This window comes from Rhododendron vialii, chromosome 6a, assembly GCF_030253575.1.
Source record: "Rhododendron vialii isolate Sample 1 chromosome 6a, ASM3025357v1".
Classification (NCBI taxonomy): Eukaryota; Viridiplantae; Streptophyta; class Magnoliopsida; order Ericales; family Ericaceae; genus Rhododendron; species Rhododendron vialii.
This window is the reverse complement of record NC_080562.1, coordinates 23,283,110-23,295,115: the sequence shown is the minus strand read 5'-3', so window position 1 is coordinate 23,295,115 and position 12,006 is coordinate 23,283,110.

Below are 12,006 nucleotides of genomic sequence, written 5' to 3'. Positions count from 1 at the left end.
CATAATTTTTTATTTTTTAGATTCTTCTCGTCATAAGGACATAATAATTTACAAAAGAATCAACAAAAAACTAACAAATGTGAAAAAATTTGAATAAAAAAAAAAAGAAAAGAAAGCCAATTTACTTATTTAAGCCAAAAAAAACAGCCTCAATTATAATTACTATATCTTATAGCTCCTGGGGTTGGTCGGTCTTGGTCCTGAGAGAGAGAGAGAGAGGATGTATCTCAGTGAACCCATTTTCTAACAAAAAAACCGTGCTTTTGTTTGCTTTTGATTTGTCTAGTACATGATGTGTACAGGAGGTGAGAGGTTAGTTCACTCTTGTGCAAGATGGGTTTTTTTAATCTCAACCCATATTGAACCCATTTTAAATCCATGTAAATATGGGTTGATATGGGTTCAATCCATCTCAACCCATAATATAATATGGACGGGTTGGGTTGGGTTAAAAGTGGGCGGGTTTGAGCAGGTTAAAAAACATGGGTTGAAATTGCCACATCTACTCTAAAGTAATGTTTTCAAACGTTAAGTTGAGGCTCCCATTAAGATTAGTGATGCAGGGTGAATTGAAAGAATTAATAATCATAGCCTATTTTCATTTATATAGGATAAGTATTTGGCTTTTTTTTTTTTTAACACGGAGGATTAGTATTTGATTAGGTATGTATTAGTGTAGTTAGATCTTCCAAGAGCTTAATATTTGTACTGTTTGTCTATATTATGTGTGATGTACTAAAGTAAATGTCTTTCCCTTTAAGAAGGGGTGAGTTGTATGTATGTTTGTATTGAAGTGTCATAATCCTGTAATTATGGTACCTCTTGTATTGTCATATGTATATAGGTTTAAGTGTGGAGTATTGTCATATGTATATAGGTTTAAGTGTGGACTTTAGTCTGTAGGTCCAGTAGCATGGCAGGTGAACCAATTATATGCAATACTATTTAGTGATGTAAGCTATGATGCAAGCCACCCCGCCTTACGCCTAGAAAAGGAGGACTCTCCCCGTTGTAAGACCCAAGTGAATAAAAGCCAGTGTTTTCATAAGAATATCCTGTGTCTTGTGTTCTCTCTTTGATCCTAACCTACTTTGTGTTTGTACCCACTTCGTGTCTGAAAAATTGGTATCAGAGCCATGGTGTCTATTCTAGCTTAAACCTCTTCTGGGAACCTTTTTTCCAAAAATTATTTCAAATCTTTTCTAAAAGAAAAAATTGAAGCGTATGTTTTGTGGTTGCCTTTTAAGGATCCTCCACATCAGAAACTTCATTAACTATTTTGGTTAAAGAATTTTGTATCAGTGGGTTAAAAGTACCTTGAGACTTTGGGCTTTTGAGCAATGTATCTCGGTTTATCTACCTTAGAATACAGAATTTTATTAATCAAAATTGGTTAAGGATTTTATATTGAAAGAGAAAAGATTTGTTGTATGAGGAAATGAAGAACCCAGATTTTAATCCATAAACAATGAATCATCTGTTTTCCACCTACTCCTCTGCTACGTCATCCTTAGTTCCTTCAAGATTGTCCACCAGTAGAAATTCCTTCACCTCTTCTTCTAATCTTGAGTACTTGTATGAATTTGAATACCTTCCTGATGATAGTAAGGTTCCTCTTACTGATCTTCCTTTTCTCAACCCCTATAATGCCTTTGTCAGACCACAAACCTCTGTAAAAAAATCTGTCACCCAACTCTTCTCCACAAAACGACCAACTTCTATAAAAGAGTATGTCCAAGCCTCCAAGTTCGATCAGTGTTTCATAGCAGTTACAGAGGCTGAATAACTGTTACCCTTGGAAATCCCAGTTGATTTGCCTCGCCTTTGGCAACAACAAGGATTTACCCATCTTCACTTTGGAGCAATCAGATTGGTTGTTACTTTCCATGGCAGAAAAGGTTTACCTGTTACCTCCAGACTTGCTCTGATCGATACCAGGTTTATACAGTACCAGCACGCATGTATTGCTACAGTCCAAACCACCTTAAATGCTGGAACTGTGATTTTTACCTTTTACCCAAATTTAAACATGCCACTAGCAGATCCTCTTTTGCTATCAGCCTTGAAAGTGCAAGTTCAAATTGGTGGTGCCTCCTAAATTTTCACCACATACGCAGCAACCTTTCACTACCAAATGGCCTATCGCCTTCAGAACCATGCTTTCGAAATGTCATTACCTTCCTCCACCAATGAAGCCCTTTTTCTAACTGTCAACGCACCCCACCAAACTTCATGTGTTCATGTTCCACGACAGATTTCTCGTCCTGAACTTCTCAAGCTTCTCCCAGAATCTTGGGTTACAGCTTATGAGAAAAATCAAAACAAGCCCATACTTGTTCAATCCTCAAATCCAACTTTCATCCCAAAGCCTGATGGTACAGCAGAGGTTTCTTTCCCAAAAGAAACCTCTGCCTCATCTTTCACCCATCATGTTATTTTTCCCTCGAGAATTGACATGTTGGTAGACGGTTCTAGACCTGGCCCTCCAATTAAATATTTTCAACCCAGTGGCCTTCCAGTCTTCTATTTTAAAAATTCAGAAACAGGTCATTGTTATTTTGATGCTTGTGACTGTGATGAGTGTCTAGAAGACATTCTTCTAGAAGATGAAGAGGATTTTGAAGAACCATGTCCCATATGTCCTCTGTCACCTCCCACTCCTTGTAAATCTCCACCTCCTCCTCAACCTCCATCTGATGATGGCTCTTCGAGTCAACCAAGTGGGTATTTTATGTTCACCTCATCTCCTTCCTGGACTGAAGCGGATTTCCCTCCTCTGGAATTTCATAGTTCACAAGAAAGAATGACCCACCGTCATAAAATTCCAGATCCTACCACCATTCTTCCTGATGGTAGCACAAAAGCAGTGTCAGCAACAGAAGCAGCAATAAATTGGCAGTCATCAATTCGTCTCAAAATCAAATTCCTCAGAGAATTGCTAACTCCCAGCAAAATTTGGAGAATGTTGTCCATAAGAAGTTATCATCTTTGGAACTTCTTATCAGAGATTTGTAGCAGAAAATTCAAAACGTTCACCAAGAACTTCTCCAGATGGCATATGCCAACCAAGCATTTTCAGCAGATTTTTCCCAAAAGGATGCTGAAATGAAGCATTTAAAGAATCAGCTTCATTCACTCTAAGCTTAGCAATATTCTCAGCAAAAAAACCCATTTGACATGTTCACATCTTCCTCTCAACAAAATTTGTTTGGGTATTCTCAAATGTCTCAACATTTACCTATAAACCCTACCTCAGAATTTGGTGAGTCCAATATCTTTGGGAGCTCATCAGCTTTCCTTCCTACACCAAAAAGACCATCTCCACCAAAACTTCATTTTTTTCCAAAGCCCCAGATAAAGCCTGTCCAACCTCTAACAATTCCGTCTCCACCAACTACCTCAACCTTAACCTCAACCTCAATTCCAACTACCTCAACTCCTTCTAAAATATCTGATCCAAATTCAAAGTCACCCCAGTTAATGGTTCAATCAATTTCTAACCCTTCCAAAAATTCAATCTCCACTCTCCTACATACTTTAGCCACCATACCTGAACCAACCATTGAGTCTGATTCGGATTCTGAATCTAATCACTCTATGCCAATTCCTCATGTTTTCATGATGAACCCAGATCCTCCTGAAGAACATGTTGAAGATCCTATTATTGAAGAAGGTCTTGAGTCTGATACACCTCCAGAAATTCCAACCTTTGATTCTTTCTCACATTCCAACATCCATACCCAAGGTTTCTCCTTTGATAACATTCCCCCATCAAAATGTTTGGATAAACTTTATGAGATTCATGCTTGGTGCACTGCTACTATGCTCTCTCCAAATGCTACACTAAGTATTGTCATTACTAAGTGTACAGCAAAATTCCTTGGCCGTCTACGTCAATAGTACTTAGCTCTTGGTGAGTACCAACAGCTACAACTTAAACAGCTGCCAACTCTTGATCAATTCATCTCAGTCCTGCATACTGAATTTCTTGGCAACCATAACAACACAAAAGAGTTTGTTCGGGAAGAGTATCTCAGCATGAAGTGCTGTTCATTCAAAAGGAAAGATCTCGAGACTCATTATGACCATATGTCTCAAAGATTTTATCTTCTCAACGGCATGGATGATGTAAACCTCAAACAAGCCTTTCTCAATTCCATTCCTGAACTATTGGGAAATGAGACAACAAGGCTACTTCAAACAAAAGGATTGACGCTGAATGCAACCCCTCTTGGCGGTATTTACCAGCACTCTTTGATTGCCTTAGAAAAGCTGTGTAATCACCAGAAATTCCTCAGAACTCTTGAAGAACAAGGAAAACTTCTTGGCAAAGCATGTGACCGACCAGACCTATCTATAAAGTGCAAAGACAAGAAGTGCACTTGCCGTCCTTCATATCGGAAGACCAAACACTTTCAAAAATAGAAGTTCCAATCTCCTGGCAAGTTTTCAAAGTTTTCAAAATCTGGCAAGTTTTCACGCCGGAAAAAATGGAAATTCTTCAAGAAGAAGAAGTTCAGAGAGCAGCGAAAGTCTGATCGCTGCTACATATGCGGAAAGAAATGGCACTATGCAAAACAGTGTCCAAATAAAGCAGCGAGAGACAATATGGTGAGCTCTCTGGCTCTCATTGATGATGATCTTGACAATGCCGACGTTGAATCCTTATTCTCTATTGATGATGAAGCAACAGATGAAGCAGTCCTGGCATTCATCTTTGATGATTCAGATGACTCTTCTAATGATCTTGACTCATTCCCCTATGAAGTCCAAACAATTGGATTCTCCAATATCATGCTAGCTCAACCTTTAGCCAAGGTCAAAATTTTGCTTGGGAAATATGAGAAACCCATACCAGTTATCGCCTTATTTGATACTGGTGCAACAGCTTCCATTCTCAACCCAGCAATCCTTCCCATGTCCTACTGGCAATCATGTTTCAGACCCTTTACAGTAGCCAATGGAGAAACTTTTGTCATCACTCTAATCAGTAAGCCTATTATTATCCAACTTTTTCCTGGATACACTATAAAACACCAAGTCTATGGTTCTGACCTCCTAGGAAAAGATTTATTGTTAGGTTTTGATATTCTCCAAAATCTCAGCAAAGTCTCCTGGCTCAAAAAAGGTTTGAAATACAAAAATTACCTGTTACCCTGTACCACTCAACCAAATCTCTTTTCCATAGAAAATTTCTCCTCCATCAAAGAAGCCATAATCCAAACTTTTTGTGCTGAATCCCATTCTCAATTCCTCACCAAATGCTCCAATCCACTCTGGAAAAATCCAGATTTCTTCATTTCTCTTCTCTTTAAGAAAAATGAAGACATCAACCCCTCAAAAGCCACCCATCATGGAATGAACCCAGAACACTACCAGCTTGCTCTCCTAGAACTCCAGCAACTCCAGTCCGAAGGTTTAATTGAGCCCACAACCTCTCAGTGGGCATGTGAAGCATTTTATGTGAACAAAAGGACAGAGCAGATAAGAGGAAAGCTTCGCCTGGTTATCAATTACCAGTCTCTTAATCATTTTCTGCAGGATAACAAGTTCCCTCTTCCTCGGAGAAGTGTTCTTTTTGCAAACTTGCCTAAAGCTCAAATTTTCTCAAAGTTTGACTTGAAAGCAGGATTCTGGCAGCTGGGCATCCATCCAGATGATCGTCCTAAAATTGGTTTTTCCAGTGGTCAGTAATGCCTTTTGGATTAAAAACAGCCCCATCTTTGTTTCAAAAGGCCATGATTCGAGTATTTGCTCTCATTCTATCCTCAGCCCTTGTCTATATTGATGACATTCTACTTTTTTTCTTTAGATATTGAGTCTCATGTTGTCTTACTACAAATTTTTCATTCCCTAGTCCAAACCCATGGTATAATGCTCTCAGAGAAAAAGATGCTTCTTGCCCAACCAGAAATTGATTTTTTAGGGATGCATATCTCTAAAGGTCAATATGTCCTTCAGCCTCATGTAGCCTCTCAGCTTGACCATTTTCCAGATGAAAATCTCACAGTCAAACAAGTTCAACAGTTCTTTGGAATTGTTAACTATATGGCTGATTTCATTCCCAACCTTGCCCAATACTGTACTCCTCTTTCAGCTCTACTAAAGAAAAACCCTCCTCCTTGGTCTACCCATTGTACCAAAGCTGTCACAGACCTCAAAGCCATATCTAAAACCCTTCCTCCATTAACCATACCTTCAGATGGGGAAAGAACTTTTCAGACAGATGCCTTTGATCTATATTGAGGAGCAGTTCTTTTGGAAGAAGATTCAGAACAAAAGCGCAGAATTTGTGGATACAAAAGTGGTGCATTCTCTCCAGCAGAACTTCATTACCACTCTACTTACAAAGAAATTCTGGCAATTAAAAGGAGCATTGAGAAGTTTGAATTTCATCTAATTGGTCATCATTTCCTAATTGAGACCGATATGATGAGCTTTTCCAACATGCTGAAGTTCAAACAGAAGCACCTTCCAAAGGCGCAGTTGCTCAGACGGGCAAATTGGTTTTCCAATTGGAGTTTTGATGCTGTTCACATAAAAGGAAAAACAAATGTCCTCCCTGATTTTCTGTCAAGGCTCAAAAAGGAAATCAACCAATTTTCAAAAACAAAACCACATTCCTTTGTTCCTGGTTGTTTTCCAATAATTTCTTATTTCCACCCAGTCAATCTTCCTGTCCACCTTCAGTGTCAAATTTTAGAGTTAACCCTTCTTTCCAGGTGTGTCCAAATGTGTCAAAACCTTCAACATCTCTGTACTTTCAAGTATGGTCTTGATGAAGGTCCCATAAAAGGTCTACCTTTCCATCCTGTATATCCCTTCCTCACCCAGTTTGAAGTATCCTACCATAATGTCTTTTATTTTTAAAAAGAACCCTATCTCCTCTTATGGTATTTAGTCGATGTGTATACTATAAGTGCTTGTTTTAATAAATCAGCAGTATTGGTGTATCTGGCACATGCGGCGTTCAATCAAGTCCAACCTCCAGAAGATTTCTTTTTGAAATTTCTCTTATTTTTTGGAAGCATTCCTTACTGGCAACAGAAGATCAGACAAATCCCCAACAGTGCAGGCGGAGATCTCCAATTTGCTTTTTGGACAAGTTGCAACAACAGAAGTCATCCCAATCCAGATGGTTCTATCACATGGAGAAAGGAGTATCACACTATATTCCTCTCTGCATATCAGGAGGCTCAGAGCATCCAATACCATAATGGAAATTATCTGGTCATGACTCAAATACTGTGTTCACTCAATGGATTGACACCTGCAGAAGTCCCTTCATCTTTCCTCCATTATGAAACTGCAAACTGGAAATTCAATGATACTTCTCCGGAAGAATGGCGCCAAAATATTCGTTATCTTTTGGAACAATATTACTTGACTGACAGAACTGAAGACTATTCTAGAAGCAGTGGTTCAGATAATCCCGAATAACATCCCTGTGATCTAGCCAGCTGTCTCTTTTGTGTGGTGCCTCCTTTCCATTTCTAGGAGAGGGTAATATTATTGATGTTTACTATTATGTACATATAATTGGTGTGTACTGTTTGTCTGTATTAGGTGTGATGGACTAAAGTAAATGTCTTTCCTTTTAAGAAGGGGTGAGTTGTATGTACGTTTGTATTGAAGTGTCATAGTCCTGTAATTATGGTACCTCTTGTATTGTCATATGTATATAGGTTTAAGTGTGGAGTATTGTCATATGTAAATAGGTTTAAGTATGGACTTTAGTCTGTAGGTACAGTAGCATGGCAGGTGAACCAATTGTATGCAATACTATTCGGTGATGTAAGCTATGATGCAAGCCACCCCGCCTTACGCCTATAAAAGGAGGGCTTTCCCCGTTGTAAGACCCAAGTGAATAAAAGCCTGTGTTTTCATAAGAATATCTTGTGTCTTGTGCTCTCTCTTTGATCCTAACCTACTTTGTGTTTGTACCCACTTCGTGTCTGAAAAATTTGCTTGATTTGAGTGGATTGAGCCTTTACCTATTTCCTAGATCTTCGTTTTGCTAATATTTTTTTTTAATAGGAGATTTGCTCTTGTTCAAGTTATATGATGCATTAACTAGGCTATCAAAAAGTGTATCAAGGAGTTCAAATTTGTGCGTTACCCTTAAATCCTATGCCATGTTTATGGGTTGTTCGCACAGGTTGCACTTTTTGCATCCCCTTCTGTCTAACCCTCCCCCTTCTCTCTCGGTACACACCGGTGGCTGGGGTTTCTGCTTTGGGGAGGCGACGACTCCCCCAGGCGCCTTTATCTCTCCCTCTTCCCCTCTTCTTTTTCTCTCTACCCCTTTTTCCTACCATTGAGATACTTTTCTCTCACTGTCTGTTTGTCCCTGGCACCGATCTCTTTCCTCTAATTTCAAGTATACCAGTATCCTCAAAGGAATCAAATGCATCTTCCCTAACATCCCACAATTTGGTATCTCCCTTTGTGTATATTTGAGTTGTCCTTGTTAGGAAACGAAAATTGTTTTGCATGTAAACCAAATCTTCCGCTCGTTGTGTTGTCATTTTGTTTCTTTAGATAATAAGAATAAAAGAGTAGGTACACCAATTTCTTTCACAACATGATGAGGAAGATTGTCGACTAAGCTACTTCAACGCTAAAGATTTGTTGGTGTTATATTTGCACTTTGTTTCGCTATGATCCAAATCCTTTGTTAACCTCTTTACGTGCGAGTTGGGAGCCGCACATGCAGGGAAGTGTTGAAATTTTTTCACATCAGTTAATTATCACCTCGAAAACTAGTATATGAGCCTAGGTGATCTCTTCCCACAATGTCGGAATTTGTCCACATCAGTTAATTATCACCTCAAAAATTGGTATATGAGTTTAGACGGCCTCTTCTTTTATTGCCAATTAATTTCAAGAGTTGGATGCCTCATTTTCATGAGAGTCTTTGCGGCCTCTTCCTTCATTGTCAATTAGTTTTTTGAGATGAATACCTCATTTTCATCATTTCACACCCGTGGCTTAATTGCATGAGCACCCCCTAAACGATCACTTTTTGGCAACTTCACGCCCTTAAGTTTAAATTCGAGCAACTTCACCCCCTCCCCCATTTTTCGTCCAATTCTTGGACGGACTAAAATAAAAAGACCAATGTACCCCTAAGGTTTAAAAAAAAACACGGTTTATACTTGGAAGAAAAAAAACGATTGATCACTCCCACCACCTTTTCATCTCTGTCTCTTTCTCTCTCGCTCGCTCTCTTTGTCATGGGTCGAGGCCTACCGAGACCCTAGAACCGATCTCCCCATCTCCCACCTCCCATCTCCAATCGAGGAGAGGTGTAGAGGAGAGAGGAGAGAGAGAGAGAAGGGGGTCTATAATGGGTGAGAGAGAGAATGGGGTCTATAATGGGTGTATAAAGGGCATTTTGGTATGTTAAATTACTTTTCCATCCAATTTTATAATTTTCCATCCAAATCCCTAACAGAATTGGACGGAAAATGGGGGAGGGGGTGAAGTTGCTCAAATTTAAACTTAAGGGGGTGAAGTTACCAAAAAGTGATAGTTTAGGGGGTGTTCTTGCAATTAAGCCTTTCATGGGAGTACATGTTGGTAGAGGTGTCAAACGTGCCTATCGTGTCGTGCCGTGCAATTTTCTTCCGTGCCAACCGTGCTTCATGTCGTGCCATACCGTGCCCGTTTACTTCATCGTGCCATGGCGTGTCGTGCCCGTACCATGCCGTACTGTGCCGTGGTGGGCCATTTTGCTTTGTCGGGCTATGTCTTTTTTAAATCACGTCGTGTCGTGCCGTGCCCGATTAATTAATCGTGCCGCGTCGTGCCGTGCCTTTTTTTGTCAGGTCGGGTCGTGCCGTGCCTTTTTTGATCGGGTTGTGTCATGCTGTGCCTTTTTTTGTCGGGTCGTGTCGTGCCGTGCTTGTCGGGTTGTGTCGTGCCGTGCTTTTTTTTGTCTTGTCGGGTCGTGTCGTGCCATGCATTTTTTGTCGGGTCGTGTCGTGTTGTGCCGGCCCTTAATTGTGGGTTGTGTCGTGCCATGCCGACCGTTTACTTGATCGTGTCGTATCGTGCCATTTTTCAATTGTGTCGTGCCCGTTTTGTATGGTACGCACAACAAAATTGCTTTGTTTTTTGTTTTTGGTTTCTTATGGACGGTATTCCTTTGAACACTTAAGAACCATAGAAGAATGCTGTGATGTGCTGTGATGGAGTCATGTATTAAAAATAGGGCAGTACCCATTTGCTTCTTAGAAGCTCCACACGAATCTGGGTGCCAAACACCAGGTTACTATCACCAAATGAACGACTTTCGTTCGTTTGAGTAGGCAAAACCTGGAAAACTTTTTATTGATTTTTCCATCAATCATGTGGTTTAAACTTGCACTCTAATTATCTTCATATACCGGTGGAGGATTTGGGCAGCAATATTTAACTAACACTCAAATAGAAATGAAGGAACAATCTCCAAGACTTGAAATTGAAGCCCAATTCACCTCAGGTAACTAGTTTTGAAGTTGTTGGCCCAAACAATTTGATGTGTAACATGTTAAATGACTTTGGGATCAATATGAGTGGAAAATCATTTTTGTTCGTTATGTTACTAGTGGCAATAATTTTCTTATCTGGTTTATGGTAAAAAGCACATACTATAGTAGGTTGATAACAACCCCACTACTCGGGGAAAAAAAAGAAGCAAAAAAATAATAGAAACTCCTAGAAGTTCGGAAACTTAAATAAGACATGCAACGGCCGGAAAACAACAACTTCATCCATAATGCACATTCAATCTTGACATCATTGATAGTACACGAGCTAATGTCTGCTGGGTAGCAGCAATATTCTGAAAGCCAATTCTCCTAAGAAGAATACATTTCAAACTCCTAATTTCATCACAAAAAGAACATAATACAAAATCAAGACATCCATCCTGTAGCAATCCATTTTGACAAGTAAATTTTCCTAAGAATAATAGTACATCGCAAACTAATTTCAACAAAAGAACTAGTATAGAATACAAAATCAAGAGATGTTCTATCATGTAGCTATCCATTTTAATCTTCACAGATACTCGCAATCAAGCCAACTGCACCAATGACCAAGATCGAAGAAAAGCAGCACAAAATACCAGCAGAAGACTACAAGAACATCTGTATCATGTTGATTTGCTTGCCCATATCACGTTGGATGTGAACTTCCTCGATCACTCCAGCCCCAAGAGCATGGAAGTGGCAATGCAGATCAAACTGAGTGACCTGCAGAATACACATCATAGGCTGCATACAAAAAAAGGCTGAAACTGGAAGGAACTCATTTTGGCTCAGCTTTATCACACATCATAGCCAAAAGTACTCATGGCTGGCTGCAACAAAAGTTACCCCGCCAAGGCCATTAATAGATATTTCAATAAGAAATGGACTGGCTGCATATATGTAATTCCACTACTAGTCCAGACCTGCATAGGCTGCTTACACACAAAAATAGGTGAAAACTGGAAGGAACTCATATTTTGGCTCAGCTTATCACACATCATAGCCAAAGGCCCAAAAGTATTCATGGCTGGCTGCAACAAATATACACACACACTTGGGCTCAGAATAACATCATAGCCAAAGGTCCAAAAGTATTCATGGCGAGCTGCAATAAAAGTTACCGAGCCAAGGCCATTAACAGATATTTCAATAAGAAACAGACCGCCATCACATATTTCAATACGAAACAGACCATATCCACCAATATATGTCAAAGAATTCTATTCTTAGGCTCAGTAAATGACCAAATGCCCAGCAACGACAGTGAATGAGCCACAGAAATAAAGAATAAAGAATGCCCACATGGAGGCAAGTGGCAATGTTAAGTTGCCATTAAGGCCTTCATAAGTTGCCTAATCGTACCCTTCAAATGTTTTTTTTTATCATCATAGCCGATAAATGGTTACAGTTTCCTGGGCATTTGGTAACAGTACACACACACACATACACACACACTCTGATGTATAAAGAATTACACCACCTGGAAGCT